The 7,799-nt window shown below is 42.7% G+C and overlaps 1 protein-coding gene across 12 annotated transcripts in view; it reads right to left on the reverse strand.

Moving 5' to 3' along the window:
- PHLDB2 (pleckstrin homology like domain family B member 2) overlaps positions 1–7,799 on the reverse strand; it is a 235,721-nt gene that overhangs the window by 115,069 nt on the left and 112,853 nt on the right. For 7 of the 12 annotated variants that reach the window (XM_024735337.1, XM_024735335.1, XM_024735339.1 and 4 more), the window contains exon 1: positions 7,357–7,386. The exons of 1 other annotated variant lie outside the window; for it this stretch is intronic. The gene's annotated coding sequence lies outside the window, so the exon portion shown is untranslated. Of the gene's footprint in view, positions 1–7,356; positions 7,387–7,495; positions 7,660–7,799 lie in introns of those variants that run through there. 4 more of the 12 variants (XM_024735343.1, XM_024735342.1, XM_024735341.1 and 1 more) reach the window with 1 other exon arrangement.

The following is a 7,799-nucleotide window of genomic DNA, read 5'->3' on the forward strand; positions in this document are numbered from 1 at the left end:
GAAACTGAATGATGGGTACATGAGATTTCACTGCATTATTCTTTTAATTTTTATGTATGTTTAAAATTTTCCATAATAAAAATATTTAAAAAGTAAAAGATGTGTGCATTCCGAAAACCAATATGAATAAAAATATATGAATATATACTGACTTAAAAATGATAGTGGCTCAGTTTACAAAGAAGGATGTGTTCATACAGTGGCTCCTTGCTGATTTTTTAAAAAGTACGAAATACTAACCTTCTGTCATATTGAATTAAGCTCCTAAAAGGAGATTTTTTTTTTTTTAAGTACCTTGGAGAAATCTGAAAGGAAATGCATTGTCTAGATTACAAGTATCAGGCCATAATATTTCGGATACTTGCAAGATAATGGTAGGTCACAATAGCTAAATTTCACTACTATGCATATTCAAATAAAACCCACCTCTTCAGAAAGTTAAAATGTAAACACAAAAACTGACAAACCTGCCATATCTTGAAGAATTTCAGCCTCAAAAAACCATTAAAACACACACACATACCCTTCCATATTTATGCTAAGACAGAGACCAACATACTTTATAGATTCTTAAATTATGTGATGGCTTCTCTGAAAGTGGGAGAGTTCTTTAGGTAGGATATTACAGACCCATATTTTCAGGGTTCTTTATAGAATCCTAAGATAGCTTTAGTTGAAGATAAAGGTTTCTAAAATTTTTCCAAGTAAAGCAAATATTTCCAGATGTTTCTTATTCCTGATCATTGGCATAATTCATCCCCGTGTTTAGGTGATTCTGACTGTAGCCTCTGAACAATCCTCCTGTATTATGTGATCACCACAGTGAGACAAAGCCAAGAAGCAGAGTCATGGAATAACTAAGTTGGAGGTCTTGAATGTCTGTTTGCACCTGTGCTTCAGATTTACTTCCTGAAGCAGAGGGGTACTCCAGGAAAAAGCATCCTCTAAAACCAATTTATGCAAGAAAAATATTGACTCTGGGATCACATGGGGATGAAGATGCTCTCTCTTGACCCTGAAACCACCCCTATGGGCTGGAATTGGAAGCTGAGAGTTGGTGGGAGCAAACTCTGATCTTTACAGCATCCTGTCCCCATTCCATACTACCGATCAAAATACATTCTCTTCAGAGTCAGCTTCTGTTTTTTCAAAGTAACATTCACCAAATCCAAACGTACTATTCCCCATTCCCTTACTCAATACTTGTGAACTGGGAATAGTCAGGGGATAAGTAGGCTCAGGATAGATGGAACAAACACAAGGTGGCCACATCACCCATGGTCATAGTGTTTTTCCCTTTAACTCAAAAACTGAGTGGATGGGTTTTAAAAAAATACTATAACGTAAACAAAACAAAACAATAATGATACCATCTCTTCATTACTTAACTGTAGGTTATGCGAAGTGGGTGTTATAGACAATATTTCCCTTTGCTGCGACCCACCTTTTTTAACCATTTATTTTGCTTGGAAGGAAAAGGAAAAAGGACTTGAACCAGCAGAGGTCAGTAAACAACTGACTACACTAAATTTAATCAATGCTGTTTTTTATATCTGAACAAAAGCCCTAATAAAGGAAATGGTTACATTAGGATGTTATTTTTATTGTCATGGCCAATCTAGCGCAAAAAGTATGGGACACACTGCCAGGAACATGAGTCAGGATACCCGACCCTCGTCCTGGTTCTGCCAAAATAACCAACAGAAGAAAGAGCCAGAGCAAATCCCTTGGCCCGTCTTCACCTTGTTTTAGCAGAGGTTTCTCCATATTTAAAATGGTGAGGGTGAACTAGATGTTCTTTCGGCTCCAACTTTCTAGGCTCCCATAGACACAGGTTAAATAACACAGGAGTGCCAGTTATACAACGCAGGAAATGGAAATGACTACAGAACAGAAACATGTTTTAGTGATAAGGTGGCAGCTACCTAACTGGGAAAAGATTGCACCGGTGCGGTTGCCCATGACATTCCAAGGGCATGGTAAATTATTTCAGCATAACGTAGTGGGAAGAAGGCCTGGTCAGAGTTATGTTAGTGTAATATAATACGGCTATTTGATTCTGCATGATGTATAAGAAATATTTTGTCTACATTCCCATGGCTTGCAATTTCCTTACTAAATATGTTTTCAAAAACCTACTTCTGCAATGATGTAAGCAGTGTGGCAGCCAGACCTCACTTCCCAGTCCCCTCTGAATATCTCTTGACTATGAAGCACTGCTCAGGCTGCATCTGAACTGGACAAACGAACGCAGAAGCTGGCTTTCCTTTGCTTTTACCTGCCCTTGTTTTAGCAATACGGTGCTCAAGAAACAAATCGAGGAGAAAGATTGTAACTTTTAGCGTTTTTGCCATTCCTTATGCTGATTCCACAAGCACATCGCCATCTGGAGAGGTCACATGCTACATGCAAACAAAATATTCTAAGATGATCAACACTGATTTCCACTGAACTCTAGATTTAGCAGCAAATCTTGGAAAAAGCTGACCCTGCTTGAGGTAACAATATTAAATATAGGCAAGAACAAATTTTTCTTCCCCTTAATTTGCAAAGTAAGGAAAAGGAGTTCATCTAATAAACTCAACCCACTCACACTAAGCAAATCAAATATCTCTTGTAAAAAAACCTCTCAAAAAAGTCTCCAGATAACTCAGCCTGTTAATCTATACCTTATTTACCTGTTTCTTTGTATGGCAAGCTTCTCCAGCCCCCAGCCTTCCCACTGAATTTCAACAAAAATGATTTTTATATTTGGGTTTCCTCTGTTGATCATTAGCGGCTATAGATAACAATCTTGCCTTTAAAGCAGATACAGCACAAACCTTCTTTTCAACATCTAAAAACATTCCTAAATATCATGAAAACAACTCTGCAAATTAACCCTTAGAAGGCTAGAATTTCTGGGTGGCAGAAACAAGTTCTGCCTTACCAAATACTCATTTTGAAGGGATTTGAAAACCTGAGCTACCCTTTTTGGTTTTATTCACTTTCAAAAGATAAGAGTCACATTAATCAAATGCCAACAAATATTTCCAGCCAACAATTATAAAAAAAACAAACTCATCTTCTCTTCCATCACCTGAAAAATAAGTAACAAGAATGACTACACGACAAAAAAAAAAAAAAAAAGAATGACTACCGGAAAGGGGATAATGAAAAGGGGGCTATACCCCTTTACTGCAGCACCTGCAGAGAGCAGCCCTCTTTAAAAAGTCATCACTTCTGAATCATTTCTAAATATACTACTATGTACTCACCCCTGAAAAAAAAAGAACAAAAAATTGTAAAAAAAAAAAAAAAAAAAAAAAGAATGACTACCGGAAAGGTGATAATGAAAAGGGTGCTATACCCCTTTACTGCAGCACCTGCAGAGAGCAGCCCTCTTTAAAAAGTCATCACTTCTGAATCATTTCTAAATATACTACTATGTACTCGGCTTTGAGGTACACCCATTGGCTAGTTGTCAAAATGATAAGAACCTACCACAGCGAGGTTTGGAGCTCTTCCAAGAAAGGCACACTAAAAAATTCTCCTATATTTCCAGAACCTCCCAGATTTGAGGATTATAACTACCATGGCAGGACCACTTAGCACACAACTAAAATCCATAATCACAGGACTAATGGGTAATCATAGTAATGTAAAATGTGAGAGCAGCCATAAGTACACAACTTTTCTGATCGTCAAAAACTCTTTGAGATAACTCCTTTCTGTAAGCAGAGCTATTCACAAATACATGCTTTTTACACTCTCCCAGAAGATGAACAAAAACTTTATATTACTATCATTTTCTTCCCCACTAAGTAAACAGATGGAAAGATACAGACTGGGGGTTGTACAAGAAAGTACAATGAAACAGGAGTTAGGAGGTTCTCACTAGCCAAGTGAGCAGATTCAGATAAGAGGATTTCTGAGATTCCTTTTACCCCCATTATTATTTTGCCCTATTCCCCCAAAGTGCCAAGCTTGAAATGTCTTCAGATTCCTAACCCAAGTTCTACGCAAATATCACATTTCTCTTACATATCCACTCATCAGCTTATGAATATCCCTCACAACTGCCCGAAAGAATGCTCATTTCCTTCTATGCCAGATGTCTTTTTTAACTCTGTATTCAGGAGGCCTCTCTCATCCTCTCTTCTCTCCAAGACAACCCTATCCATTCATGCCCTCTACTCTTAACCCATAAGGCAGGGAGGAACAAAAAGTCTCAAATGTTCTGTTTTGTACCATAGCATCTGCTATGAATGTGGAACCATCTGTTGCCCACTTTGCCATGGGAAGGATGGTGCAGGCATCAGACGTGGAGTGTCACAGGTCGCACAATAGAATTATGTTCTTCTTGGGGCTGACACACCCAGGCATATGCTCCACAGTCACCATGGCTAATGCTACCCTTCCCCCATCCAAGAGTTTATTTATTTCCTCACAGAGAATGTGACCTCTAAATTCTCACAAAGGGTCAGGTCCATTTTTTAAAAACTTACATATGCCTGAATATCAGTTTCTAACTTCTCTAATCCTGGGTTTTATCTAAAACTAACATCTGTCACTAACACACTTGAGACTTTACCAGTCACTATCTCTGGGCATCTCAGTTTTTGTGTCTATAAAACAAAAAAGTTGAGCTCAGTGATCTCTGAGGCTCCCTTGCACTGTAGCACTCCAAAATTCTGTAATTTTAAGCCAACTCAAGCCAGTGAGCACAAGTCCCTCCACATCTATGGTATATGAAGACTCTTAATGCCAAGGACAAAAGAATCTGCTGCAGACAAAAAGGTCTCTCTGTGTTGAGCAAAAATACAGCCAGTTTCTAGAAGATCCAAATTAGATTAAGATCCCTAATCTTCTTAACATATGCCCTCAAGGTAATACCCTAGTGAAGAGTTTGGGGCTAGATATTCATTGTTTGTGTGTCCTGTGCATTATAGGATATTACACAGCATCATCTGAGGCCTTTACCCACTAGAGGCCAGCCCCAGTTGGCAACTGGGGTTGTCCCCTGCCCCGAGTTGGGACAACCAAAAATGTTTGCAGACACTGGCCAATAACCACTGGGGAGCAAGTTACCCCCACTCCACCCGCCTCCATTCAGAACCACAGCTGCTGTGTATACCAGGGCTTTATAATAAAGCACATCACTTAAAAGTTGTTTTTGTTTCAAATAGATGACATTTCCACAGTTAATAAGTAAAGTACATCAAGATCTAACAGTCAGATTTATAAAGCACATGTATTCCACTTGGAAGATGTACAAAACCACTGTCTTTCCAAGTTATTCATAGAGCCAACCGCCTTTCTGCTAAGGGTTGAGAATTAGCGTACAGAGTCATAACCTCAACTGCTCTTTAAAAGTGTTTAAAAGCAATCACGTTTTTCACAGCAAGTCCTCTGGTGCACTCCAGAATCAACCCCTGCATTACAGTACAGACCTCAAAAGAGGGCTTTGAGGAAAACAGCAAACTCCAGTGGTGGGTTTAATCACTTCAGTTTTTTCTTCCCTCTCTTGTGCAAAAGCCAGTAAATAAAATGTTTCTGAAAAGGTTGCTAAAGAGTTCCAGCTTTCGTCTGGTGTTCTTTAAGATAGGAGGTAGCAAGCTCTTAGGAGAATTTCCCAGCTATCTTTTCCTCCCTCACTTCAAATGCGGATCCAGGAGACACCCCCTAAAGTCAGTCCTCAGCCCAAAAGAACAGCGTCTGCCAGTTGCATGAAACAGACTGAAGCCTGCAAATTGAAATGATGGCTACTCCTAGCCCAACATCTCATTTTTTCATTTGTGAAAAAGGCTGGGATTTGCAAACCTCTGGGTCTCAAGAGGTGAAGGCTACGCTAGTCAACTAAGAGCAAAAGCTCTATTCCCCCTCACTTTTAAAGGAAACCCCAGTTATAAACGTTTTTGGGACTTTACAGAGTTTCTCAAGTACATATAATGTTTAAATTTCCACATTAAATATGTAAAACGAAAAAAATAAAATAAAACACAAAACCTTTTAAATAACTTAAGCCCAGGATATGAAAAGGGAATCATGAATAGACACAACTATTACTTTTCAAAGAACCTTAGCTCTTTATTCAAACAAATATTTACACAATTGAGGGCAATGGTACCAGGGATGTAGCCATTCTGTTAAAATAGTGGGCAGCTCTAAAGGTTTATTTATCCCAAATCCAACTACTCTGTTGCTATCCTACCAGGAACCAAGAATTCAAGAGCTCTCAGGGCAAAAGTTTAACTAACACTCTGAAACTGTGAACTTCATTTAGACCTCTCCCAGCTGAATTCAGATGTTAGAATCTCGGAGACATATCTCAAACGCCTAAATTAAGCCAAACTAGGAAGCTTAAAGTTACGCGTCCAATACTTGATAATAAATATCTGTAATTAGCCACATTTTTATGCCTCTTCTTCTAGTTCCACTCCCAGCTGCGTCTGGCTGTGACTAGCTGTGCATTCTAGAATTGTTGAGAGCTTCTTTAGAGCAGCAGAAGGAAGACTTCTAGGGATGAGGGCAGGGCCGGGCGAGAGGATTTCCAGCCCCGGGAAAGTCTACCGACATAAAAGGCTGAGGGCGCAGTTCCCGCTTTTACATGAGAAAGGTAGATGGGTAGCAGGTTCGACTTCCGAAGCTCTTTCAAACAGGAAACCCCAAGTCTGGAAGCGACAGCCTGTCAGCCTTTTAATTTCCTGGCGGTGGCGGGAGTTAGCCAGGTCCTCGGCGCTTTAATAAGTGATGACTGCTAGAACTAAGTTATTCAATGTACCAGCAAACATTTCAAGCTGCGCCTCGGCCGTGCCAGGCGCGGGTGAAACAGGGGTTCAAAACATTCTCTACTTCCAGCTGCTATCTCTAGGGGTGCGGAGACCGCCCCAACCATAAATTTTGGGGGGCACCCATGGCCAAGTGGGAATTTGAGTCTCTGGGCGGTTCAAACTAGTGAGCCCCACTCTTGAAACAAAGTGAGCCAGGAGGGCAGCTAGCTAGATATTTGGGGGAGGGGGTCTTTTCTGAATTCCGCGCCCATACCATCCAGCAGCGGACTCTTTCCTCCGCCCACGGCGACAAAGCAGCTCTAGCCCCAAGATCCCGATCCCTCTCTCCTTGGGTATTCCAGTCTTGTCGACAAAAGTTGCCTCAGGCTCCCCCAAATCCCGCCCGTTTCCTACAACAGTTCTGTGAGCTGCTCTGCCACCCCGCGACTCCCTCCCCAGGATCCTCTCAACCGAGGTCCACCCATTCTTGGGGTTCGGGGCCCCAGAGGCTGCTCAGCCCGGGCTCTGCTAACCCCAGCCCGAGCTTTTGTCCCTGCAGCCCACAAGAGAAGCAAGAAACTCTGCGTCCCCGGCAGCCACTCACCGTCTCATCTTCTCTCCCCGTCGCCGCTCTAAGCGGCGACCAACTCGGCGGCGGGGGAGGCAGCGCCCGGGGGATGCGGCCCGGACGCGCGGAGCCTGCGCAGCCCCTTCTACCCCGCCGGCCGTCGCCTCCTCCTCACCTGGCGCGTCGGCGCGGCCGGGTCCCCTGGGCGAGGGAGGGAAGGCGCGCTGCAGGCACCCAGCCGCCGGGTGCGGTCCCCCTCGGGCCGCGGTGGTGGGCTCCGCGCGGCTCGGTCCTGTGCCCCGGCCCCCTTCGTAACCACCGCGGCGGGCACCGAGGGACTCGGAGCAGTGAAGTCGGTGAAGGTGCCAGGCAGTTTGCAGTTGGGGCTTTTACTGCTGCCGCAGGGGTCTGGCTGGTCTCCCCATCACGGGGCGCCAGCTTCTCGGAGCCGCGTTTACAGCCGCGTGGTAGAAACCTTG

The sequence above is a fragment of the Neophocaena asiaeorientalis genome, unplaced genomic scaffold, assembly GCF_003031525.2.
Source record: "Neophocaena asiaeorientalis asiaeorientalis breed wild unplaced genomic scaffold, Neophocaena_asiaeorientalis_V1.1 scaffold136, whole genome shotgun sequence".
NCBI classification, from domain to species: domain Eukaryota; kingdom Metazoa; phylum Chordata; class Mammalia; order Artiodactyla; family Phocoenidae; genus Neophocaena; species Neophocaena asiaeorientalis.